The sequence below is a fragment of the Trichosurus vulpecula genome, chromosome 9 (assembly GCF_011100635.1).
Source record: "Trichosurus vulpecula isolate mTriVul1 chromosome 9, mTriVul1.pri, whole genome shotgun sequence".
NCBI classification, from domain to species: Eukaryota; Metazoa; Chordata; class Mammalia; order Diprotodontia; family Phalangeridae; genus Trichosurus; species Trichosurus vulpecula.
In genome coordinates this window covers 52,934,679-52,962,185 of record NC_050581.1, presented here as the reverse complement: position 1 = coordinate 52,962,185, position 27,507 = coordinate 52,934,679, and the positions used below count along the sequence as shown (strand labels likewise).

Here is a 27,507-nt window from a genome sequence, read left to right as displayed (position 1 = left end):
TACTGCAATATCCTTCTGGTCTGTCACTATTCTCAAGTCTCTCCATACTTTAGTGCATCTTCCATTCACGTGTCAAAGTAATTTTCCTAATGAACAGTTCTGACCAAGTCATCTGACTGTGTTATTCCCTATTCAGTAAATTCTAGTGACTCCATTTTACCTCTAGGATCAAATAAAAATCTTCTGGTTTTAAGGCCCTTCATACTCTGGTTTTAAGGCCATTCCTACATTTCCCATCTTATTATACCTCAATCCACCCCACAATCCAGTGGCAGTGGCCCCTGTGCTGTTCCTCAGACAGGTTACTCTATCTCCCAAACTTGTGCATTTTCACTAACTTTGCCCGATGACTATAATTTTCTCCCTACTCATCTCTATCTCCTGGATTCCCTGACTTCTTAAATTCCAACCTCCACAAGAAGGCATTCCCAATTCCCCTTAATGCTAAAGCCTTCCCTTTAATATTAAATAAAATTATTCTTTCAGTATCTTGTTTGTACATTGCTGTTTATATTATGCCCCCTGTTAGTCTGTGAGCTTCATTAGAGGAGGGAGTTTGTTTGTTTGTTCTGCCTTTGCTTGCATACATCATACTTAGAATGGTGCCTGGCACATAGCTGATGCTTAATAAATACTTATTGATTCCACTTGACTTGGGATAGAACAAGGCCAAGAAAGAGATCCCTTTAGCATTCTATTAGAGACCCTCTCCCATTACAGTCTAAGATGATGTAGACCTGTTAAAGTCTAAATACTCTTTGAGTTCAATCATTTAACAATTCAGATGAATCATTTAATCTACATATGGGTATCCCATGATGTAGGCCACTGTTTAATGATATTGTCCACAAGGATTGCATGGAAGCCTTTCTAAATGCTTTGATGAATTGCAAAATGATTGATGACCTCCAGGCATGCTATGTCTATGACATTTTCCTGTCCTCACAATAAACTCTGTAAAAAATAAAGATAAATAAATTAATTGTTAATGTACCATAATCTCTCTGAATCTTTTAAACTTCTCAATGTCCTCATACGTTCTTTCCTCTTTCCCTCTAGTTTCAGAGGCAAGAGAAATCTATTCTCTCTCTCTCTGTCCCTCTGTGTCCCTCCCTCCCTCCCTCTCTCTCTCTCTCTCTCTGAAACAAAGGCTCCCCTCTTTGCCCAAACTCTCAGTAACCATCCCACCTATACCTTTGACCCTATGCCTTCCAGCTTCTTCTACGACTTCATTCCTACAGTCATTCTGCTTCTGTCATTTTTTTCTCTCATTACTAGCTCGTTTTCCCTAGCCTGCACATATGCTCAGATCACTTCTCTTTAAAAAATAAAATCCCTACAAGAAAAACAACAGCAACAACAAAAACATTTTCCTTGATCCTGCTCCTCCCCTCCAGTGCTGAACCAGGAGAATATTCTCCACTGACTACTTTCTTACTACCCACTCAGTCTTCAACCCTTTGTAGTCTTCCAAAACTATACTGAAACATTTCTGTCCAAGGTTATTAATGACTTCCTCATTGTTAAATCCAATGACCTTTTTTCTGTTTACTTCCCTAACTTCTCTGCATCTTTTGACACTGTTGATGACTCTCTACTTTCTCATAGACTCTTCCCTTTTCTCTTCTGTGACACCGAACCCTTGTGGATCTCTTTGTATCACTCTCACTTCTTTCCTACTTCTCCTTTGCTGGATCATCCTCTTGTCCTCCCCCTTATTCTACTGCAGCAGTGCCCTGCGTGTTTAAAATACTTAAATATTGGTGAACTGAACTAGATGATTGGTCCCTTAAAAAACTTTGTCCTTAGAATATATGACCAAACAAGAACTAGAGAACATTATGAAATGCAAAGTGCATATTTTTGATTATATTAAATTAAAAAGTTTTTGCACAAACAAAGTCAACGTAACCAAGATTAGGAGGGAAGCAGAAAATCGTGAAAGAATTTCTACAACCAGTGTCTCTGATAAAGGCCTCCTTTCTAAACAAGATAGAGAACTGAGTCAAATTTATAAGAATGCAAGTCATTCCCCAATTGATAAATGGTCAAAGGATATGAACAAGTAGTTTTCAGAGGAAGAAATTATCTATAATCATATGAAAAAATGCTCTAAATCTCTATTGATTAGAGAAATTCAAATCAAAGCAACTCTTAGGTACCACATTACACCTATCAGATTGGCTAACATGACAAAATAGGAAAATTACAAATGCTGGAGAAGATGTGGGAAAATTGGAACACTAATGCTTTGTTGGTAGAGTTTTGAACTGATCCAACCATTCTGGAGAGCAATTTGGAACTATGTCCAAAGGGCTATAAAATGCACATACCCTGGGGGCAGCTAGGTGATGCAGTGAGTAGAGCACCTGCCCTAGAATTAGGAGGACCTGAGTTCAAATTCAGCCTCAGACACTTGACACACTTACTAGCTGTGTGACCTTGGGCAAGTCACTTAACCCCAATTGCCCTGCCTTCCTCTCTCCAAAAAAAAAAAAATCAAAACAAAAAAAATGTGCATGCCCTGTGACCCACTTCTGGGGCGGAATCCAAAAGAGATCACAAAAATGGGAAAAGAACTCACATCTACAAAAATATTCATAGTAGCTCTCTTTGTGGTGGCCAAGAATTGGAAATTGAGGGGATGCCCGTCACTTGGGGAATGGATGAACAAGTTCTGGTATATGAATGCAATGGAAAACTATTGTACTTTTAGAAATGATGAGCAGGTGGATTTCAGAAAAATCTGAAAGGACTGATGCTGAGTAAAATGAGCAGAAACAAGAGAACACTGTGCACAGTAACAGCCACATTATGCAATGACTAACTTTGATAGACTTAGCTCTTTTCAGTGATGCAAGTATCTAAGAGAACTCCAAAAGAATCATGATGGAAAATTTCATCCAAATCCAGAGAAAGAACTATGCAGGTTGCGTACGTATCGAAGCATACCGTTTGCTATCAATCTCTCTCTCTTTTGTGGTTTCTTGTGGTTTCTTCCATTCATTCTAATTCTTTTAAATTTTTTTTTAATTTTTTCTAATTATTTTTATCTTTTTAAAGATTAATTTGTTTATTTTTAGTTTTCAACATTCATTTCCACAAGATTTTGAGTTACAAAATTTCTCCCCATCTCTCCCCTCTCCCCCACCCCAAGATGGCATGCATTCTGATTAGCCCTTTCCCCAGTCTGCCCTCCCTTCTATCACACTCCCTTCACCCTTGGGTTTTTGTAGGGCAAGATAGATTTCTATACCCCATTGCCTGTATATCTTATTTCCCAGTTGCATGTAAAAACAATTTTTAAACATTTGTTTTTAGAACTTTGAATTCGAGAGGGCAAGCAATTCAACACAGGCCATACATGTTTCATTATGCAAAACATTTCCATAATAGTCATGTCCCCCAATTTATTCTATTTTCTCCTTTGACCCTGTCCATTTTCAAAAGTGTTTGCTTTTGACTACCCCCTCTCCCAATATGCTCTCCCTTCTATCATCCACACCCAATCTTATCCCCTTCCCACCTATTTTCCTACCCAGTTGAGTGTGTATATTGTTCTCTCCTTAAGCCAAATCTGATGAGAGTAAGGTTCACTCATTCCCTTTCACCAATGGCTTTTTCTTGTCTCTTTTATGTGAGATAATTTGCCCCATTCTATCTCTCCCTTTCTCCTTCTCCCAATATAGTCCTCTCTCACCACTTAATTTTATTTTTTTAGATATGATACCTTCATATTCAACTTACCCTGTGCCCTCTGTGTGTATATATATATATGTATGTATGTATGTATGTGTGTGTATGTGTGTATGTATGTATATGTATATTCCCTTCAACTATCCTAATACTGAGAAAGATCTCATGAGTTACAAATATCATCTTTCCATGTAGGAATGTAAATAGTTCAACTTTAATAAGTCACTTATGATTTCTCTTTCCTGTTTATCTTTTCATGCTTCTCTTGATTCTTGTATTTGAAAGTCAACTTTCTTTTTCTTTCTGGTCTTTTCATCAAGAATGCTTGAAAGTCCTCTATTTCATTGAAAATCTATTTTCCCCCTGAAGAACTGGACTCAATTTTGCTGGGTAATTGATTCTTGGTTTTAATCCTAGCTCCTTTGGCCTCAGGAATATCATATTTCAAGCCTTTTGATCCCTTAATGTAGAAGCTGCTAGATCTTGTATTATCCTGATTATGTTTCCACAATACTCAAATTGTTTCTTTTTGGTTCCTTGCAATAGTTTCTCCTTGACCTGGGAACTCTGGAATTTGGCTACAATATTCCCAAGAATTTTCCTTTTTAGATCTTTTTCAAGAGGAAATCAGTGGATTCTTTCAATTTCTATTTTACTCTCTGGTTCTAGAATATTAGGGCAGTTTTCTTTGATAATTTCTTGAAAGATGGTGTTTAGGGTCTTTTTTTGATCATGGCTTTCAGGTAGTCCAATAATTTTTAAATTTTCTGTCCTGAACCTATTTTCCAGGTCAGTGGTTTTTTGAATGAGATATTTCATATTGTCTTCTATTTTTTCATTTTTTTGTTTCTGTTTTATAATTTCTTGATTATTCATAAAGTTGTTAGCTTCCATTTGATCCATCCTAATTTTTAAGGAATTATTTTCTTCATTGAGCTTTTGGCCAATTCTGTTTTCTAAGGCATTCTTCTCCTCATTGGCTTTTTGGAGCTCTTTTGCCGTTTGGGTTAGTTTATTTTTTAAGGTGTTATTTCCTTCAGTTTTTTTGGAGTCTCCTTCAGCAAGCTGTTGACTCATTTTTATGGTTTTCTTGCATCACTCTCATTTCTTTTCCCAATTTTTGCTCTACTTGTCTTATTTGATTTTCAAATCCTTTTTGAACTCTTCCATGGCCTGTGACCAATTCATATTTTTCTTGGAGGCTTTTGATGTAGGTTCTTTGACTTTGTTGTCTTTTTCTGGTTGTATGTTTTGATCTTCTTTATCACCAAAGTAAGATTCTATAGTCTGATTTTTTTCCTGCTGTCTGCTCATTTTCCCAGCCAATTACCTGACTTTTGAGCTCTTTGTCAGGGTTTGACTCTGCTTCCAGAGTGGAGAGTCCTCTTTCCCAAGCTTCAGGGGTTTTGTGCTGCTGTTTTCAGAGCTACTTCTAGGCACCTGTAAATTTTCAGTTCTTCTGAGGGGGTATGATCCAGCAAGAGGTGTTTCCTCTCCTGGACTGTGCTCTGGTCTGTGAGTGACCTCAAGCACTCTTTTCTGCCTTGGAGGAGGACTCCACAGCCACCACAAGCTCTTTCACACCAGTGCTCCTCCCCACCCCAGAACTGCCACCCAGGACTGTGACCCAGATCCAGGCAGGGCAAAGGAAGAGAATCCTGCCTTAGCACCAGCAAAGAAATCCCTGCATTCCTGCTCTGATTAGCCACTTGATTTCCCCCACTGTCCGTGGGCCTGGAGCTCTGGAAGCAGCTGTTACTACCACTGCTGCAGCCACCTCTGCCATCCTGGGGCTGGGGCCAGACCATGCTCTTCTCTCAACCATGTCCAACAGAGTTTTCCCATTGACCTAGGTTGTCTTTGGCATTTGTGGGTTTGAGAAGTCTAGAAACCACCACATCTGACAGTGATTCAGTGCCATGAGGTCTGCCTTGGCTCAGTCTGTGCTGGGGTAGCCCATGCTGGTCTGTGCTAGTGGAGCCCATGCTGGTCTGTGCTGGTGGAGCCCACGCTGGGCTGTGCTCTGTTCCCAGCACTGTGTGATAGAAATTCCCATCAACTTTCCAGGCTTTCTTGGGCTGGAGACTTGTTTCACCCTGTCATTTTGTGGGTTCTGTAGTTCTAGGATTTGTTTAGAGTCATTTTTTACATTAATATTGAGGCATTTGGGGAGAGCTCAAGTAAGTCCCTGCTTTTACTCCACCATCTTGGCTCCCCATTCTAATTCTTCTTTACAACATGACTAATGTGAAAATATGTTTAATAAGAATGTATATTTAGAGACTTTATGAGATTGCATGCCATCTTGGAGAGGGGGGAAGAGAGGGGAGAGAGGGGGAGAAAATCTGGAACTCAAAAGTTTATGGAAGTGAATGTTGAAAATTAAAAGTAAATAAATTAATTTAAAGAAAAAAATTTCTGTCCTTGGTCTTCCTTTATTCTCCTTAAATTTTCTTTCTTCCTGATCTCAGCTACTCCCCTTACTCAAGTTATTACCTCTGTGCAAATGACTATCACATCTTTATCTCCATCCGTAACATCTTTCCAGACTTCTAGTCCTGTGTATTAAAATGAATTATGGATATGTCATCCTGTATATTCTATCAGCATCACAAACTTAATATATCTCAAACTAAATGCTCTCCCACCTACCCCAAACCTCCAGTTGCCTCCAGTTCTCTATGGCTATTGATGGCACCTACATTCTCCTGATCAGGAGTTAAAATTTGGAGTTACCATTAACTCTTACTTCTCCCTTATTCCATCCATCCCCCATACACACGCAAACACATAAAGTCAATTGAGAAATTTTTTTCAATTCTACCTCCACAATACACATAAACACACATACACACATACATACACATTTACTTCCACTACACCACTGTAATCATCATAAGTCATAAATTCATCTTTTTTGCCTGCAGATTATGATGATGATGATGATAAGATCTGGAAAATAAATCTTCCTGGTTTTTTTGTCTTCACTCTTTCCCTTCTCCAATCAATCCACCATATCATTGACCAATACATCTTTCTAACATACCACTATTATTCTATCATTCCTCTACTCAAATACCCCCTTGCCTAAAGAATAATATGAAAACTCTAGATGCTGTTAATAGTCAATAAACATTTATTAATCACCTACTATGTGCCAAGCATTGTGTTAAGCTTTGGGGATACAAATAAAAAAAGATAATCATTGCCCTCTAGGGGCTCATAATCTAATGAGGAAAGTCAATATGCAAAGGAAAGCTGAAAGCAGGTTAAGGTACCCAATATGGATGGGGGACAAAATGGAGAAGCCAGGAAAGTTCCAAACTAGTGGAGCCAGATGAAAAATGAGGAGATATCTGTCCTGAGCCCCCTCCTTAACTGGAAGTTTTGGAGTTCCTGGCTTTATTCTTCAATCAGAGGAGCAGAGGGTAGTGATAAGGCATGAGTTCATTTGATCTTGCAGGATGGTGAGGTTTCCCAATGATATGGTTCCTAGAACATGATGGAAAAACTCAAAACATCATATGGATAAGTCATATTGGCATTTAGAACTTTGTATAACCTTGCTTCAAGCTTTCTACTTTCGTCTCATATTACTGACCTTCATTTATTTTATATTATAGTCAAACTTGACTAGACACTGACCCCTGTTTTCATCATCTCCTCTTTCCATGACTTTGTTAAATGTAAGAAAAAATTAAATTAAACCTACTAGGACAATGGATGTTGACAATAATCAAATTTTGATTGTACTTAAAACATGTCATATAGAGACTGTTGAGGCAGACAATCCTAAGTAGTTCTTTTTTTGGGGTGGGGGGAGTGTATCATGTTTGCTAGACTTGTATATCTATTACAAACTAGAAACAAAGAGACTAGGAGGAAGGAAGATTATTTCCACTAGAGATCCATTCACTTTGCAGTTAGCAATGAAAAAGGGGGCCCTTACTGCATTCTGGATTAAAAGCCGAGGATTTAGACTTGCATTGCTGTCAAGAAAGGTTTGACAAATGGAAAGAAAACCAGTTTGAAATGGAAAAGTTACCCTCCCTCCTCCCCAACCCTGATAGCAATAGGATATTCTCTGACAAGTGGAGAAATTTGATGGTAGGAAACATGAACACCAAGTCATCAACTCTGCAGGAAAATGGTTTGAGGCCAACACATTTCTGCCTTCAGTTTGCTGATTTAAGAATACAAAGTCTGAATGAACTTTGAAAATGAAATCAAAGACCTGAGACAGCCGGTTATTCCTTGTGAGTGACTGACTCAGGCACTATTGGCGAGACAGCCGCATATCAACTCATTCAATTTTTGACTATGCATGAAAGGGAAGACGGGAGTATCAATTACTCCCTCCATCTTCGTTTGACTGACTTGACTGCTGATGTTAATGTCAGGAAGAGGGAAATTTGACTGAACAATCAATAAAATGAGATTGGTGAAGTTTAAGATTCATTATGGTTGATTCGAGTTCCTCACTACTAAGTTTCTGGGGCTGATAATGCTATGCCATTTAGTGGAGGGCACAGTTTAAAGGAAAAAAGGGAAACTACAATTCCTATTTAGCTAACTTTAAGGGATATCTCCAGTGCTAATTCTGATATTATTGTCACCTTCATGGTACAGTGATTTATTTTTTGCCTCAAATTGTTCCAATGATATTTTATTCCAAAGTTTTGGAAGCAGAACCTTAAATTAATTAAGATTTGGCATGGAAGCACCTTAATTGCTTGCTCTTAGAATGCAAGGAATTCAGGAGAGAGATGAAAACCAGGCAGAAAGTCATGCATAATACATCCCTGGTACCCCTTGGTGAGTGACCATTACACTGATGGGTGTTATTTAGTTAAAAAAAATCAGTGCCTAGTGCCAAGATTCTGGCATTTTCAAATACTCATTAGTGCTATCCTCTGGGGCTTAAGATAACGGTTATTAAGGAATGAAGCCCCGTGAGACAGACTGAAACCATGGCCGCTAACAAGTGACAGAAGTTCAGGTGTTGCCAGTTGAGTCACTTATGGAAGAGGCACATGGCTAAATTAGCTTTCAAAGTCTTAGGCTGAACATGTAAGGCCCACAAATGTCATGTGGCATATTCTCTGGAGGTTAAATTTAGGTTTTCCCCAGCTCAGGCTGCCAATTTTAAAGGAAGGAAAATGTCAACTAGTGTAGAGTTGAAGTGGAGGGTATATGTTGCTTGTGCTGATCCCACTGACACTGACATTAACTGTCTCTGGAAATATAAACCACGGATCTGCTTCAGCTGTCCCCAAACTTCCTGGGATTGCTTGTTAGGTCTTCAGTTTGCTCCAGCACAACACCAATTTGCTCCAGTTGACTTGACAGCCCTAGGTTCACTGCCACCCATTTGCCTGATGATAATTTAGTGCATTTAGATGCAACCTTGGATGTGCTAGCATATAAGAGGAGGAAGGAAGGGAGGAATAGGAGAAGAGAGAGAGAAAGAGAGGCAGAGAGAGAGAGAGAGAGAGAGAGAGAGAGAGAGAGAGAGAGAAGAATTACTGCTCATTGGACCATGAGTACTACAGGAGAATAAATATATTCAGAGCTTCTGCTGCTTCAGAATATTGGAGAGGCAGAGAATGGGAGGAAGCAAAGTTTAGAGCTATTTCTTCCCACCATCTCAACGACAAAACTGTCTTGAGATTAGGTTTCAAAATATAAACTGAATGAGAAGTCAAATTGCAGGTGATGATATTGCTTTCTCCCCTGCCCCCATCAAAAGGGTGTGAGGAACTCTTCCATGAGAAGAAGCAGGAGTTAAATAAGATTACACTCAGTTGATTCAATGAATGGGAATTTTCTATTAACTGAATTGTCTGACTATGCTCAGCTGTAGGGGAAAGCTGATGACAAGGGAATAGGAAGAAAAAATGATTTATTCAAAAGGCTATCTTCTGGAGTATTCATCCTAATTTTTTACACTCTTTCTGTCTCCATTTCTTGTACTGGACAATGGAGAAATGTGGATAAGCATCTGGTATCATTAATGAGCCAGGCAGGGTAGGTTATCAGCTATTCACTGAAGCAGTGGAGTGGTTCCCATTGCAAAACTGGCTCCCCTTTTCTTCTTGATGGGGTTAGGTGTAATGGCTTTCTTTCAGATCCTCCTCCTTCTGACAAATGTTTTTCCTTTTCAAGCCATGTACAACAAGAATGGTGTCAGATGATTTGAAAGTGAAAGTACACTATTGCATTGTTGGTGGAACTGTGAGTTAATACAACTATTCTGGAAAGCAATTTGCAATTGTGCAAATAAATGAATAAAATATGCATACCCTTTGACTCAGAGATTCCCCTGTGAGGTCCTGAAGCATGCTGGAGGCAGCTGGAATTGACTTGGGAAAGCCAGTTGTTAAATTTTCAGTGTGAACATTTAGTTTGGAAATTGGCAAATGCTATAAATCAAGGATTGATTTATTGTTTTATTGATTATCTAGACTTGGGAAAGTGATGGAGAAATTTAATAAAGATTAAATTTAAAAGTGTGTTGTATGCACTTTTTCTTCTTGTTGTTAAAATTTTACCATCCCACCTGCATATATAACCTAAGCAGGTCACTGATAAAAAGAAAAGTTCCATATGCTCTAAAATACAGTTATACTTTTTGTGGTGGCTAAGACTTAGAAGCAAAGTAGATACCCATTGATTGGGGAATAGCTAAACAAATTCTGACACATGAATTTCATGAAATACTACTATTCTGTGTGCATTAAGAAATGATGGATGTAATGAATACAGAGAATCATGGAAAGATTTATACGAAGTGATGCAAACTGAAGTAAGCAGAGCCAGGAAAACAATGTACACAGTGACTACACAATGTAATTGAAAGAACGGCTACCCCAAAATAATTGAAAATGAATGTTACAAAATTACAAAGATCAAACTTAATCCCAAAGAAGAGATATAAGAAGATACCTACCTCCCCTTATTTGCAGAGGTGGGAGGAAGGTTCATAGGCATAGAACATACATACATACATATACACACAGACACATACACACATACACACACAGATTTCTTCAATGTATTGATGGATTTTGTTGATTTCTCTTCTTTTTCTTTAAAAAAATTCATTTTAAGGGAAGGCTTTTCTTAAGGAATAAGGGACCAATATGAGGGTAAATCTTAGGCAATATGAAAACAAAAAAACCTAATAGCATCTATTAAAATGATTCTAAAAAATAAAATGAAAGTAAGCTAACCTACATTTTGCCCTCTTACAGCCTGAGGATTCTTGTAAGTCTTCATTTTTAAGAGAAATCTGGCCCTAGATGTTATTCCCTTTCTTTCTCTACTACAAAGTATTCCCAATTAAATTTTTTTTGGAATACTAGCCAACAGGCTGTACAGACCAAGAATCCAAATTGCCTTTTTAAAACTTAGGAAATCTTAAAATCTCTATAAAACTTTATATCTTTTCTCAGTTTTTGTCTTTTCTCCTTTCCCAATCTCATTGCTAGTATTCGAGTAAGTAGAATTGGCACAGATTCAAGTGTGCACCTGAATTTTAATACATTGTCATGCACATACTGAGAAATACTTAAATAATATTATTTAGAGAAAAAGAAATTCTTAAAATGGCAACAGTCAGAAAACAGACAGAAGAAGGAGGGTAGGTGGGAACATTAGGACTGCTTTCCCATTTTTTAAGTTCTCCATTAAGGGAAGACAACAGAAGCAAAAATGGAGAAATCAAAGGATAATGGATGAGTCCTCCCAAGTTAACTTTGAGGTAAGTCTTCAAGGCCACCTCACCAATTGCCCTGGTCCTGAATACTATATGATCATTGACCAGTTCTAGAATTCAAGCTGTAGTTCCTTAGATCCACCATGATCTAGGGAGTTACACTGTCTGCAGAGCATTTGGTGATGGCTGCTATCAGTATGTGGATCCTGGCTGGGATGCTATTCTAGTGCCAGCTTTTGTCAAAAGCCACCATCCACCAAGGTTCTTCTCTCTACTTTTCATTTGCTTGTCTTACCTTTTTTTGGGTTCTCAGGGTCACAACCCGATGTCCTCTAGATAATTTGCCTTCAGTTCAAGCCCAAAATTTCCTTAAAGCTTAAAAAATATTGGGGGAAGGGGTACTGCCCAGCAGCCAAAAACCTTGCTTCTGTCTCTCCTTGCTTATGACCAAGTCTGTTAAGAAAAGCTCTAACAAATAGGCTAGTCAAGTTCAGAACAATGACCAAAAAGATCTTCAGCTGTCAAAGAAAGAGTTCATTATAATCACTGGACTCTCTTTACGATGAGAAGAAAATAGAATCAGGCATTTTAGAAAGATTTTCAACAATAAACCCTGAAACATAGATTTAGTATTGGAAGGGCACTCAGAGACTACCTAGCCTAACTTTATGGAGAAGAAAATGGCAAACCACTACACTGTCTTTGCCAAGAAAACCCCAAATAGGGTCAGAAAGAGTCTGACATGACTGAAATGACTGACTGAATGACAACAAATTAACTACTCCTTTATTTTACAGATGAGAATCTGAGACCCAGATATGGCAAGAGACTTGCCCAATGTGACATAGGTAGTAAGTTACAGAGCTGAGATTTGATCCTCGGTCTTCGCCTCCAAATCCATCTTCAATCCATTATACCAAACAGGGATTTTCTGCTTAACTCATAATTAATCCAACATGTGAATGATCTAACTACCCGTATTCATAAGTTTATGGATGTCTATTAGGTAATATAAGGCAGTAATAGAACTTCTCAAAGTAGATGTGATTTGTGGGACACTATTCATCCTATTCCCTTTCTTCCCATACTGCACCTGCTATCCCCAAGGTTAGAATGTATAGATTTAGGTGTTTGGGTAATGAGACATGGGAAATAAATTAGAAGTGGGACCATCCTCGGCCAACCTGATTTCCCTTTTCACATAACCTATTTCTGCCATGGCACCATGCCCCACTCCAATCCTCCATCGCTACCTAAGAACAGGCATCAAGCTAGGGAGACACCTCTATACCTGCCTTGCTATAGCCCTGCTCCTCTTAGGATGATGGTGGCAGGGAGGAGGAGGTTCTTGGGGATAGGGTCTAAATAAGTCCCACAAAATACATTCGTAGGATGACAAAAACTCTTTGAATCCAAGCTTCCCATTTTCCAGATGAGGAAGCTGAGGACCAGAGAGCTTAGGTCACACAGTAATAAATGCCAGAGCCTGGTTCAAACACAAGTTCTCTGATTACAAATATATTATTCTTTTCACTATTTGATATTGCCATCCAAATTAACTTCAGCACTCCTAATGTCTCCTTCTTATGCCATCCCACAGCTCAATAGTCATCTCTTTCTTTCTAACCCAGCTTTAGTTATCTATCTTCTACAAGTCTCTGTCCTAATCAAAATGCTTCTCTCAGTAAAGGACCTGATAATCTCCATTTATTTTATATTATGGTCTAGATTTGCTATTTCGTTGGCACGGGGGACTACCTGCAAGGAGAAGTACTATACAAATGTATAAAATCCTCCAAAAATATAGGAGCACAGTGCGGTGGAAGGGCAGCTAGGTGATGCAGTGGGATAGAGCCCTGGGCCTGGAGTCAAGAACACATATTCCCGAGTTCAAATGCTAGCTCAGAGGGGCAGCTAGGTGGCGCAGTCAGTAAAGCACCAGCCCTGGAGTCAGGAAGACCTGAGTTCAAATTCGGCTTCAGATATTTGACACATGTACTTAGCTGTGTGACCCTGGGCAAATCACATAACCCTGTTTGCCTCAGTTTCCTCATTTGTAAAATGAACTGGAAAAGGAAATGGCAAACCACTCCAGCAGGATATTTGCCAACAAAACCCTAAATGGAGTTATGAAGAATTTGAGATGACTGAAACAGCTGAGCGACAGTGCAGTGGAAGGAGCACTGAACTTGAAGGCAGGAGAGAACTGAGTCCAAATCTCATCTCTCACAGTTCTTAACTATAAAGTCCAGAAGGCATTGGTCTTCTTTGAGAACAAAGGATGAAGAACAACAATGACTGTGAAGCAAGTCACTCAATCTTTCTGAGTCTCAGTTTCTTCATTTGTACAATGGAGACAATTCCTACCTCTTTTTTTCTTTTTTTAATAGATAATATTTTATTTTCCTCCCAATTACATGTTAATTTTTTTACATTTTTAACAAACTTTGGGTTCCAAATTCAATTCCTCCCTCTCTTTCCTCCCTCTCTCCCTGAGTCACTAAGCAATCAGATCATGTAAAACATTCCCAGTATTAGTTATTTTGTACAAGAAGACTCGATAATTCCTGTCTTAAGGGTTCTAGGGAGGATCAGATGAGGTAACATGCAAAATGCTTTGCATAGCCATTGTAATAAACTGTTAGTGTGATTTCTTATTCTGTTCCACTTACTTATTAGGATGACCCTGGTAAGGAGAGCAGCCATTCACAGGTCCCTTGATTCCTGAGAGTCTGTGATTATTTCCGAAGAGCATCAGTCTCCCTCCTTTTCTAGTCTAACAGGTCTTGGATCTCTCAGTATGAATGAATACTCTGCATGTTCCTGGGAGTTAGTCATGAAGCTGGCAGTATCCCAACCAGACTCACCATCTGACTGTCTCATTCTCCAGGTATAAACTAAGCATAGTGTTGCAAGTTGCCTGTCTCACATAAAATGCTACTGCTCAGAATCTTGTTGGGCTTGTCCTCTTGGGCTCGCTCTGGCCTTTCTTTTCCATGTACAAGTTGGTTTTATATCTGCTTTCTTCCTACCTATCCAAATCCTACCCATCCTTCAAAACCAAACTTAAGAGTACCTCCTTCATAAAATATCTCTTTCTCTGTCTCACAGTCTTTGTTGATTTATCACTAAGGATTTATAGCCCTTGCTCTGAATTATGTTCTTTTGGCTCTCCATTCTCCTATCCAATCTCAAATGAATCCCTTCTCAAGAATCTTCATTGGTTCCAACTTGCCTGTAGAATAAAACACCAAACTCCTCTGGCATTTAGAACTCTATACTATCTCAGTTCAGCCTATCTTCCCTGGATGATTACACATCACTCTCCCTGATAATCTCCATGTTCTATTCAAACTGGCCTGCTAGAGATAGGTTTCATATGCAATAGCTCATCTCCCATCTAGAAGGTGTCTGGGTAGCACCATGGACAGAGCATTGGGCCAGAGTCAGGAAGCTCTAAGTTCAAATGCTTACTAGCTGTGTGACCTTGGGCAAGTCTCTTAATCCCTATTTTCTTCAGTTTTCTCAGCTCTAAAATGGGGAAAACAATAGCACCCACCTTCCAGGATTGTGAGGATCAAATGAAATATTTGTCAAAAGCATTTAGCACAGAGCCTGGCACATAGTATGAGCTAGATAAATGATTATTCCTTTCCCCATCCCATCTTCATGCCTTTCTGCTCCCCCGGTTTCAACTCTGTGGAAAAAGATGCCTTTCCCAGGATAAACTCATCACTTCTAAACTCACCACCATGCTGTTGACTCAAGACTTTATTGACACCACTTTCCTCCACCTCCTCTCTCCTCTGATTGGAGGCCTGGAGGGCAGAGGACCAAATTTATCCTAATACCCTCCTTTGCAGAGAGGAGAAACCAGACTCTCAGTAACTCCATTTTGCATCTACTGCCCTGTCTGGTTTCATCTCCACCAAACAAGATGTCCTCATGCCCTGTACCTGTGGAGTCCTGTCCTCTCTCCCATTGCCCTTCCCCTACCTTGTCGCTTTCCTGCCTCCTTCTCTGTGTGTTGTCTCCCTCTTTAGACTGTAACTTCCTTGAGGGTAGGGACTGTCTTTTCATTAATATTTGGCACAGTGCCTGGCACATAATATACACTAGATAAATGTTTACTGAATTATATAGGTTTTTCTTCCACTCCTGGAATAATCTCTCTCTTTATTGCTACCTCTTAGAAAAACTATTTCCCTTAAAGACTTAAGTCAAGTAGCAACTCCCTGCAAGGGGCCTCTTGATTGCCCTAATGTTCCACCAGAAGTTACTTCAGGTTAATCCTGTGTGTGTGTATGTATATGTATATGTATATGTCTGTGTATGTATATGTATATATATATGTGTGTATATGCATTTATGTGTGTGTATATATGCATATATACATATACATACATATATATGGATATATACACACACATATGCTTACCTATCTAGGTAAATGTTGTTTCCGCTTCATAGAATATAGGCCCCTCGAGGACAGAGGCCATTGCATTTTGTCTTCATAACCCTAAATTAGCACAGTACCTGATACATAGTAGGCACTTAATAAATGCTTTTTGAATTAGGTTGAATTGATGAAGTCTTCTGCAAATTAAATATATCACAAATGCCTTGACTATTTTTCATTTGATAGGACTTCAGAATGATCATTCTGGTGTCCCTCCTCTTGATGTTCATATGTTTCATACATAGACACATGCATGCATACACACACACAAATATGCATTGTGTAAAATGTATAGCTATATGTGTATATACATGAGTATGTATCCTTCTCTAAACTCCTTTTGTTAAAATTCACTTGTAAAAAATAATTAATAATAATAATAACATTTTATGGCACTTTAGTATTTGCAAAGTACTTTACAAATATTATCTCCTTTTATCCTTATAATCACCCTGGGAGGTAGGTAATTTTATTATCATTTTACAAATGAGGAAACTGAGGCAAAGAGTAGTTAGGTGACTTGGCCAAAATGATGCAAGTAGTAACTGTCTACGGTAGGATTTGAACTCAGGTCTTCCTGACTCCATGCCTAGCACTCTCTCCACTGTGCCACCTAGCATTTTTAAAAAATCTCCCATCTACAACCACTCAACTTTCCCCTCAACCACTAGGAAAAAAAGGAGAAAGCTTTACAACTAATATGTATAGTCAAACAAAACAAGTTCTCATGTTGGCCACTCCACTGAAGTCCTGCTACAGCACTTCAAGATGGTGTGGAAATAACCTGGACTTCTTTAAGGCCATGCCAAATGGGCTGAAGTTCTGATATGACCTATTAAGCTGGAAAGGCTTTGAGCCAAGACTGCTGTGGCCAACTGCATGTCCACCACCTGGGGACCAGTCTAAAGGATTCCGAGCAGCTCACCACCAGATGAGTACTTTTTTTTGAGTCCCTGGCTTTAGAACATTATGAAGGCTGGCTGCTATCACCCAAAGTGATTCCAGTTTGCATAGTTGAATGGTATACCCTAAAATGATGGAACCTTAGAGCATGAAAGGAGCATGTGTGTATGTGTGTGTGTGTGTGTGTGTGTGCGCGAGCGCGTATTAAACACACTATTATGATCTTAGTAAATATAGAAAAAAATAAAGATTCTCTAAGGTCTTTAGGTATAATTCAGTGGAAAGGATTCTGACTCTAGAATCATAGAACATGGATTCAGGTGCTGCCTTTGATACTTACTCCCTGTGTGACTCTGGACAAATTATTTAGCCTCTCTGTTATACAAGTAAAATGTGAGTAATAAACCCCTGGAGAATGTAAGCACTTTGAGAGCAGAAAGTGTTTCATTTTTGTCTCAGTATCCCTGGTCAGGGCTAACAAAGTGCCCAACAGGTTTAGGCAATTAGTAAGTCCTTGGGGAATTGCATTGTTGCATCTCTATTCTTCCTTGCCCTACTTACCTCTCTCAGACTTGTTGCAAGGACCCAGTGTAGCATACCCACAGGGGCTATGGCTGCTGTGAATATGCCAGCGTAGTTCTGAATCACAAAATATAACAGCCTCTCTCCACGGAAGACAAAACCAAAACATTTATTCAAACACCAGAAAGCCAAATCCCAACACCAGAAAGCCAAATCCATCATAGCAACAAAGAAATCTGTACACATTAGTAATGCATGGGGCACTGCTATCCCCAAGCCTTCCCTCTGTCAGCCTTCCCACGACCAGTGACAGAATCATTCCCTCTCTCACTCATGCTAGCTGCTCTGCCTGTGCCTGCCTTTCTCTCTTTCCAAGCTGCAATTCCCACCATCTCTTTCCCAGCTCTAGCTGCTCCAACTTCCTGCTCCACCCATTCAGCAAGCTCCATGTGACTTAGAGTCATGTGACTCGGACTCATGTGACTCAGGTCACATGGGCCTATTAATGGATGGGAAAGATCTTCCCCTTTTCTTTAACATAACACCAAGTAGGATAACATACGCAAAATTAATATGCAAGGTTAAGTAGTTCAAGGTTTGATTATTATTTAGAGCTAAGGGGGAAGCTAAGTCTAGAGGTGGGGTAGGCATGGAGTCTGGCCACACTGCAGAGGTGCCAAAAGCAGCAGGAGAGAAATCCCTGCAACTCCAGGAAGGGAATGATTAAGCTGTTCCAAGGGGGAAACCACATTTTCATTTCCAACTGAGATGTGTGGAGTATGTTGTCCTGTCTTCTGTGCCCATCCAAGGCAGTGGCAGTGATTGGTTAGAGACTGGAAAGATGTCTTACATCACATAAGGCAATAGCAGCAGGCTTGGGAAGGACAATGGCTTATCTAGAATCTGTGATCTCACACACACACACACACACACACACACAGACAAGACAGAGAGGTAGAGGTTTGGACTGTGCAACAGCAACTGGCAACATCCTCTTGGAGAAGGGAATATTGTTTTGCTCTTTCCCAGCATCTTGTGATTGAATTTTGGGCTTTGTGACAAATCGTCAAAATAGAGGTGACCCCGTGAATCCTTTCAGTGATAAGCTTCCAGAAACACAATGTGAAATTCAGCACCCCTGGTGAATCCTCCTCCTGGCAGATCTCAAGGGGGCTGGGCTGGTTTTAAATTGGCAGTTTGACTCTGGGCTCCTGGCCTCACATATGCAGATAGCTCTGCCAGCTCAAATACACTAGTGAGTGCTTGAAGTTTGTAGGACTATAGGATCATGGATTTTATAGCCAGAAGGCAACTTAGAGGTCATCTTGTCCAACCCTATCATTTTATATCCTCTTGACAGGGGACAAACTATGAAAAGATCATTGAACTTGGAAATGAATGACTTGGGTCAGAGTACTGTCACTGCCACTTACTAAAAATGTGTGGCCTTGGATGAACCTGTTAATGGCACAGAGCCTCATTTTCCCTATCTGTAAGAATGGGAATAAATGATACTTGCTCAATCTGCCTTATAGGCAGATGATCAAAAGAAACAATGTATAGAAAGCATTTTCTAACCAGAAAACCTTAGGAAATGTAAGGGCTTATTACATGTAAAATGGAAGGTGTATATGACTTGACATAATTGCCAGAGAATGGGTTTTAACCGAGTGGAGGGGGGAAGAGAGAGGCAGGAGCAGAGCTGTAATTAACCATTTTTGTCCCTGGGCCAATTATCAGAAAAAATACCTGGGATAAGTGACAGCAATCATGCTCTCAGTTTGGGGGGAGGGTGGCAGAAGAAGAATCAAGCTAGAATATAGGAATTCACCCCAGTCTGCCATCTGGTAGCTCATTTTAACTAATTTTTCTTGATAACTAGACACTAAACTAGATTCCAGTTGCTAAAGAATTTCAAATGCTGTCGGTGCCCCAGAAATTTGGTGCCCTGGAGCAAAGCCCTAGTTGTCCCATCCTATTTATGGCCCTAGGCAGGGGAGCACTAGATTCCTGTGGGGTTGATGGAATGAGGCACCACAGAGGAAGGGGAAAAAATAGAAGGAGGAGACTGAAGACTCAGTTCCCTGAAGACCAACTTCATTTTTTTTGCTGAGGAATGATCTTGGCTAAGAGGCAAATGGTAAGTCTGATTAACTTTGCTTTGGGGATGTGGAAATTGAAGTCCCCTAAAGACTCTCAACATTTAAGGGCTTATCAGGAAAAAAATCCCTGGAGGCTGATCATGCCCCTGGATTCCTTTCTCCCATAAGACCTTATGGTCTCCTCAGAATTCAACTATTTATCCCCTAAGATGTAGCAAGACTGGCACCTTGATATTGAGAAAAAAAAACACAAGGCCTTCAGGTTTGAGAAGGCTGGATTTCTAACTGCATCTGATGGATTGGCTGTCTTAGCTCCATGTATCCTCCTCAGGGACCTGAGCTGGCAAACTTGTAGGGGTCACAGTGGTCCTTAACATGCTGTGAGAATTCAATGCATTCTGTGCTGATGACTCAGCTGCCACAATGCACTTTCTGAATACACAATTGGTCCAGTATTTCACTTTTCTCCTTTCCTAAGGCTTCTGAGTTCAGGATGTTACAAAGCAAGAGGCTCATATTGGTGTATGAGTGTATTGTATGTTCTAGGGAGTGTTTGTATATATTTTTTTTACACTGTGCACAGATGAGAGATGAGATGGGGAAGTAGTAGGCTATAAACCTAAGTGATTAAGAGCACCAGGAAGGGACCTTTGCTCAGAAATAACTCCTTGCCCAGGTGCCATAGTGCCTGAAATTCCATCATCATAGATTAATTCCTTTAGGATAAACTCCTCTGAGAGGAGTGAATAGAGTTCTAGACTTAAAATCCAGAATATTTGGGTTCAAATCATGTCCCTGATACTTTCTAACTATGTGACTATGAGCAAGTCACTTGGTTTAGATAGTTTCTAAGGTTCCTTTCAGCTCTAAATCAATACTCCTACAAACTCCTTTAAAAAAAATGAATATTCACTCCACCATAAGTATCAATGCATTGTCACACTGTAGTACAAATTAGTTTCGGATCATTGTGATTATGATACCCAAGTACCAAAACTTGAAGGACTGTAGGAATGGGGTATCGATAAGGGGAGAGCAAGGAATGAAAAGAGCTGACAGAAAACAAAGATGAATGTCACAGGCCAGCTTCTCCAGTTTCACAATTTTCTAGAAGAGCAGCCCTAAGTATTCTGATATCCTTTAGTTTCACTACCATTTCTCATTCTGTTCTACCCAAAACCTACAACTAACAGCCAGAGAGATGGGAGCATTTGGCCTTGTTGATTAGGAAGGTAGGGCTGGAGAGGTTTAAAGGCACCCTCAGCCCCACCAACACTACATACTCCGCCTCACAGTGGTTGAGCTGAATGAAAGGCATTTATAGCTATAATCTAGGTGGCTCTGAGACAGGTTAAGTTCTAGGAAGGGAGAAGAGAATATTGTTTTTATTGTAAATTGAGTCACAAATTCATAGGTCTTTTGAGTGCCAGTGAAAAGAATCTACTGGATGTCTATGCAATAAAAGCAGCTCACAGTGCTTTTTTGCTCAGTGTGTGTGACATATTATGTAGTTTGCCAGACCCATCTGTTTAGTCAGGCATTAGCCTGATGTTGGAGGAGGATGGGCCATTTTAGAACTAGACAATAGGTACTTAAATGCTGTTCTTTGCTCTGGGCTCATGGGCCCAGAGGCTTACCTAAGGGCACATTGAAAAACATAAGCAATAATCATAGCCATGTGTGTTCCCTCTCGCCTTTAATATTTGAAAGAGAGAAACTCAAAGTGTTGGTACCATCGTCGCCTTGTCGTAGCTTTTTTTTGGTCTTAGGAACCAAAAAACCTTGGTGCAATTCCAAATAAAAGTAATGAACTACATACTGAATTCTCCTTGGGGTGGAGGTGGGGGAGTGGGGAGCTGGTTATTGTGGTTTTATTTTTTTCCCAAGAGTTACCTTTCTAATGCAGTATTGGTTGCTAACAAGTATCCTTAGAACTTGTGACATAGTGTTATAGATTCAATCACTTGGTATATTTAAAAAAGGCAGCTACTCTATGATGGGTATGCGTCCTCATGTATAGCTATCCCTAAAAAGTCCTTTCAAACCTGCTCTCTTCCACATCCTGATGTCTGTCTTGGTGGCTCTCAGTGCTGCTGAGGGGTTTATTTAATGAATGAATGCACCTTAAATGTTGTGGGCTCTGCATAGGAGTTTCTTGAATTCAATTGCTTTGTACTGGATATTCACAGCATTACCTCAAATATATACAAGGGAACCCAGCTCTCTTTCCAATGGGGTGGTGGGACAGAGTTATGGAGTAGCAAGATGAATGGGAATGAGCAGTAGATTTGGAATCAGGAAAGACTTGGGTTCAAATCCTACCTGTGATACATAATGGTCATGGGACTATGGGCAAGTCACTTAACCTCACTGGATGTCTATGCGATAAAAGCAGCTCACAGTGCTTTTTTGCTCAGTGTGTGTGACATATTATGTAGTTTTCCAGACCCATCTGTTTCGTCAGGCCTGAGGATGGAGGAGGATGGGCCATTCCTTCATCTTTAAAATGAAAACAGGAGTATCTGAAATGATTATTCCACAGGGTTACCATGAGTGTCAAGTGAGATAATGTGTATATAATGTACTTTGCAAATGTTAAAATGCCAGCTATTTATGATTAGAAGCTGTGCATGGCCTTTTTTTGAGCCAGATTGATATTGCTAAAGCATGGGTCCCTCTTTTCTCTAGGATGAAGTACAAATTCTTCTGTTTCCTTCATCTACCTCAGTTTCCTCATCTGTAAAATAAAGGCATTGTATTAGATCCTATTTAAGGTCCCTCAAGATCTGTGATCTATGCCAGAGCTGTCCAACCTCAGGTTCTTATTGAAACAAAAGACAATATATTTTGTCGTTTTAGTGAGAGCTTTGTGGCAGCTCAGCTTCGTTTACTAAAGCATTTATGTAAATTTCTATGCTCATAGGCAGGCCACATGAATCGCACCGGGCCACATTTTAGACAGCCCTGATCTATACCTTACCTTTCCACATTGATTACCTAGTACTCTCTTTCATGAACATAAAGTTCTAGGTACATTGGCCACTTTGCTGTTCCTGGTATTGCAGCATTTCATTGCCCATCTCCTTTTCTTTGCACAGGCTATCTCCCATCCCTGAAAAGTCCTCCTTTCTTGTCAGCCCCTTATAAAATCCCTAATTCCCTTTAAAACTCAGTTTAAGTGGCACTTCCTATATTAAATCATTCAGCAAGACCCGAGTTCAAACTGTACCTCAGAAATTTACTCCCTGTGTGGCTGTGGTTGTGGTTTGTCCTTCATTCTCGAAGAGGACCATGACATCAGGGGGATGATGACATGACTTGCAATTGACTTTAATTTGAGTGAGGGAGGGCTGTGCAAGGTCACCAGCCTCACTTTCTCCTCTAGAGCCATCCAAGTCCAGTGGCTGGATCTAGATCAGGATGCCTGGAAACAGCCCAGGATGCAGTGGGAGAACTTGAACCTTTTGAGCTAAGGTCTTTTCAGATTCTCATTTTGAGTGAAGCAATGCCCATTCAGTGAATAGGCCTCTTTAAGAGGTGAGTCAAGTGATGGCTCCTTTAATTAAAAAAAATCAAACTAGGAGGAGAAGACCCTCAGGGTTGCTGGTCAAAAGAGAAGTAGTTGCTATTGACATTCACTCTGAGCCAGGAGGGCCCAAAAAATAATCATTAAGAGTGAAAGGCTTGGACTCATGGGCCTCTAAGGTCTCTTTCAGCCCCAGAGCCAGTATCCCACCCTTTGAAAATGATTATGCATCTACTTTGTATGTGTTGTATTTACTTCTCTGCATGTGTATATGTTCTTTCTACCCTATCCCTCCCCACCAGTAGATGTACACTTCTTACAGGCAGGGACAGTTTCATTTTCATCTTTGATTCTCTGTTACATAGCACAGAGCCTGGAATATAAAGACTTGTTGAAAGCATGAACCTTTGGTACAGAATAAAGACATTGATTAGTTAGTAAACTACAATAAACTAATTAATAAACACCCCTGCTATTAGGTGCAGGCACTGTTTTAAGTACTTTCAGGAATTTGACTATCTCCCCTGGGGTTGAAGGTGATAGAATATAAGGATAAACTAGACAGAGTTGTTATTCTCTCTCTCCCTCTCTCTCTCTCTCTCCCTCTCCCTCCCTCTCTCTCTCTCTCTCTCTCTCTCTCTCATAGGGGAACTCAACCTGATAGAAGTACAGAGGTCATTCATGAGCCTGATCCTACTGGTCATATGCATAGAGGCTTTGACCTGTTGCACTTCTAACTTGGGTTAGTTCACTTCTCCATAGGCCGCCAGATAGCCCTCTGCTCTAGAGTTCAGCATATTGAAGCTAGAAATAGTGTAGATACTTGATTAGCTTTACCCTTACTGTAGCCCAAAACTCCCAAGCTCAAGACGTCCATCAATTTCAGCCTCCTCAACAACGAGGATTACAGACCTGCTCCATGTCCAGTGGCAGTTATTCTTCTAAAATAGATCACAATCTACTTGGATAATAAGAACAGGACCAACTTTATGGGAAAAATGGTAAATGAGTGGTCCAGACAGTAGTGTTTTCAGGACTTCAGGGGAGAGAGAGCTCTTGCACAGAAATATAGATTACTGTAGCCAAAGTGGTCAGGGAAGGCTCAAGTATTCAAGATGGAAGGACATTATAAGCCAAACAGAGGGATGGGAGAACAACGTCAAGAAAACACAAGAAATCCTCACTTTGTAATTGACTCATTTTGTATATTTCCTTTAATCTCGTTAATTCAGTTCAAGTCAACATTTATCAACACCTGTAATGTGCAAGACACTTAGTGTGCCTAAAAACAACTTTGCTTAAAAGGAAACAGAATCTGCTTTAAAGATGTGTAAAATGCTCATTTTTCCAGGAAAAAGAGAGAGGGAAAGGGGAAAGGGAGAGGGAGAGGGAGAAGAAGAGGGAGAGGGAGAAGAAGAGCGAGAGGGAGAGCGAGAGCGAGAGGGAGAGGGAGAGGGAGAGGGAGAAAGAGAGAGGGAGAGAGAGAGAGAGAGAGAGAGAGAGAGAGAGAGAGAGAGAGAGAGGAAAATACCCTGAATAAATATCCTTCTGACCCTCATCTAGACCCAGGCTTATTTACTGACAGTGTGTGATGTAGGTAAAATGTCCCATTCTTCTTCAAATTCAGAATACTGAGCCTAGGGACTATGAGCAAGAGAGTATTCCTAATTTGTAAGGAGCCTCCTGATATAAAAGCAGCATTATCATGCAGTGGGAGCTTGAGGAGCTAGGCATAGTTATATTTTAAATAACTCTTAGTTTGAACAATAGCCTGGAAAACAGTAAGCCCTGTCTTTTAACATAAGTCAGGCAGGCAGAAAGGAATCAAGGGGGAGGTGGCCATGTAGGCTATCAGAGCTGTGCTGAGGTGGGGCATGGATCAGGGGGAGATACACCAGCTTTATCTGTATGAGCCAAATTGGCTTCTGTGGTGGGGAATTGATGTGTTCAGTTGAGCTGACAGGTCGCAAAAGAAGCCTTTTGATATGACGGGAAAATAACTCCTGTGTTTAACCTCCCTATACAGAGATGATAATACTTCAGAGCAGAATAGGCATCCTAACCATGGTTCAGAACAAGGGTATCAGTGACATTAAGCTACCTCAAATAAAACTGCCTAAGGTAGGACCAAATCAGGATTCTGTGCCAAGTGTGTGAGAGGCAGCCTGGTGGAGTGGAGAGAGCCCTGGTCTTACAGACAGAAGAACTAGTTTGGGGCAGTAGTAGTAGTACCATGAATAGGGTGTCATTTGGTGCCAGAGATCCTGGGTTTGAGTATTCAACTATTGTAATATTGGTTAAGTTCTCAAACCTCCTTGGGTCTCAGTTTCTTCACCTATAAAATGGACTAGATGGTCTCTGACCTCCCTTTAAGCTCCAGATCTATACTGTCCTTATCCTATACAACTCTTAGTTTACCCTCCCCAGGACAATTTGTATGTTAATAGAGATCAAAGCTTTAATCTAACTAAAGCTCTTACCTAGAGACTCAATTCACAAGTGGTTGGGGCATTGGACTTGCAGTGTGGAAGATTTGGGTTCAAATCTTACCTTTGATTCTTATTAGCTATGTGACCCTGGCTGGACCAAGCATTTAACCTCTCTGTCCCTGAGTTTCCTCATATGTAAAATGAGAAGGCTGATTGACTACCTCTGATGTCCTTTCCAACTATAAACCTAAGACTGGAATTTTAGGGATCAGCAGTCAGTTGAGTTTCCTCATTGAGGGGGCAGGGGGCACTGCTGAGGAGGGAGTTAAGAAGTCCTTCAATGAGAATCTGAGCCTGAGGAGGAAGAAAAGCCTGGGGCTGAGGAGGACACTCTGCTGCAGGAAGTGGAAGAGAGGTGGTCCCTTCAGAAAAGGTCAGAGGTTGACCAGGGGTCACAGAAGCAGGGACACAGAACAAAAGCACCCAGAAGGACAGAGGAGGATGAGGAGGTGTTAGCTGAACTGAGGACTCTCTCTAAGCATATAGACCAGAAGGCCAAGAAGATGAGGCAAGATAAAGAACAGTGTGTGAGTTTAGCTCCAGCTGCCCCCTGTGAGCCAAGCGTCCAGAGGAGGAGCAGTCCTTGTAAGATGAGAGGCCAGAGAGAGGACAGACCATGGAGATTCTGGGCATGGAGAAGTTAGCCAAGAACAGAAACAGCCTTGGCCTGGAGTGGAAAGGCAGCTATAGGAGTAGCTGCATAGTCAGACTGAGCAAAGGAGTGCTCCTGAGATGGAATAGGGGCCTGTCATTGATCTGCACACCATCATCACTCTGAAGACCCACCAGGCTCCACCATTGTAGATGAGAAGGAGTGTGAAGAGGTATCCCAAAAGCAGATAATAAAGGAGGCCTTCATTGGGGACAATGTCATCGCTGACTTCTAGAAGGAGAAATGCAAAGCTGAGAAAGCAAGCAAGCCAAAAAGATATTGACCTGAACCTGCCAGGCTGGGGACAGTGAAGTGGTATGGGCCTGGTGATCAGTGCCAAGATGAGAGGTGGGTTTCTCATCAAAGCCCCTAAGTCTGCTCCAGGGAAAGACAAGCGCTTGCCAAATGTGGTCGTCAGCCAGAAGCAGAACATCCAGGGAGCAGCCCACCAGGTGAATGTGCTTCTGTTCCCGTTCACCCCCCAGTATCAGTTTGAAGAGACTATCAAGATGCCAGTGGGCATCACACATGGAACATGCAGAGGGCCTTCCAGAAGCTGACTGCTCCCTGTGTGGTGACCAAGCACAGTCACATCATTGAGCCCATAAAGAAGAAGGATATTGAGTTCTCTCCTTCCAACTTGGGCCCACCAACCCTGCAATGGAAAGGGCAACAGCATGTCCACCATAGGAGGAGAGGGCTAAAGAAAGCCCTTTAAGTCCTATTGATAGCCCCAGGGCCAGGAAAACTGGGTTCTTGGAAACAATGCCCTGGGTGTTGATGATTCCTCTTTCTGGAAATATAGCAAACCTTCCATATAAATGGGAAGGGGCGGAGGAAGAAGGCCTTCAATGAATACCCCTGAATCCAGATCACAGGCAGTGGTCTCCTTTGTGGTACATGGATGACCTTTTATGTATCTCTGTGACTCTGCATATGTGTTTGTATGTGTGTGCATTTAAAATATTTAGTCATTCCCATGTACAATATGGAAAAATACAAGCTTTTAACAATATAAAGATTACTCTTTTGTTAGGGGTTGCTAAAAATAGAGTGTCTTTCCTAAGGTGTCGCTGACGGAAACTTCATGTTGGCTGCAGAGAAAGGGCTTGGTGTGATGCCCTGCAGAGGAGAAACTCTCCTTAAGATTTTCTGCAGATGCTGATGCTGAGAAACAATGTTTCCCACCCATCCCCCTTGCTCTGTGATTAAAAAGCTTTTATTAAAGGTGTACTATATTCCAGGCATAGTGCTAATTGTTATGGATACAATGAAATACAAAAGACAGTCCCTGCCCTCCAGGAACTCTCAATCTAATGGGAAAGATAATCAGCAAAAACAAAACATAAAGATAAGCTATATATAGCTTATAATATATATATATATAGAGAGAGAGAGAGCTTGTAGGATATATATGTGTGTGTATATGTATATCTTATAG

General features: G+C 40.6%; 1 pseudogene; it reads left to right on the top strand.

Moving 5' to 3' along the window:
- The first annotated feature begins 24,989 nt into the window (after window positions 1-24,989).
- On the top strand, window positions 24,990-26,784 carry LOC118832108 (annotated as a pseudogene).
- The last annotated feature ends 723 nt before the right edge of the window (window positions 26,785-27,507 follow it).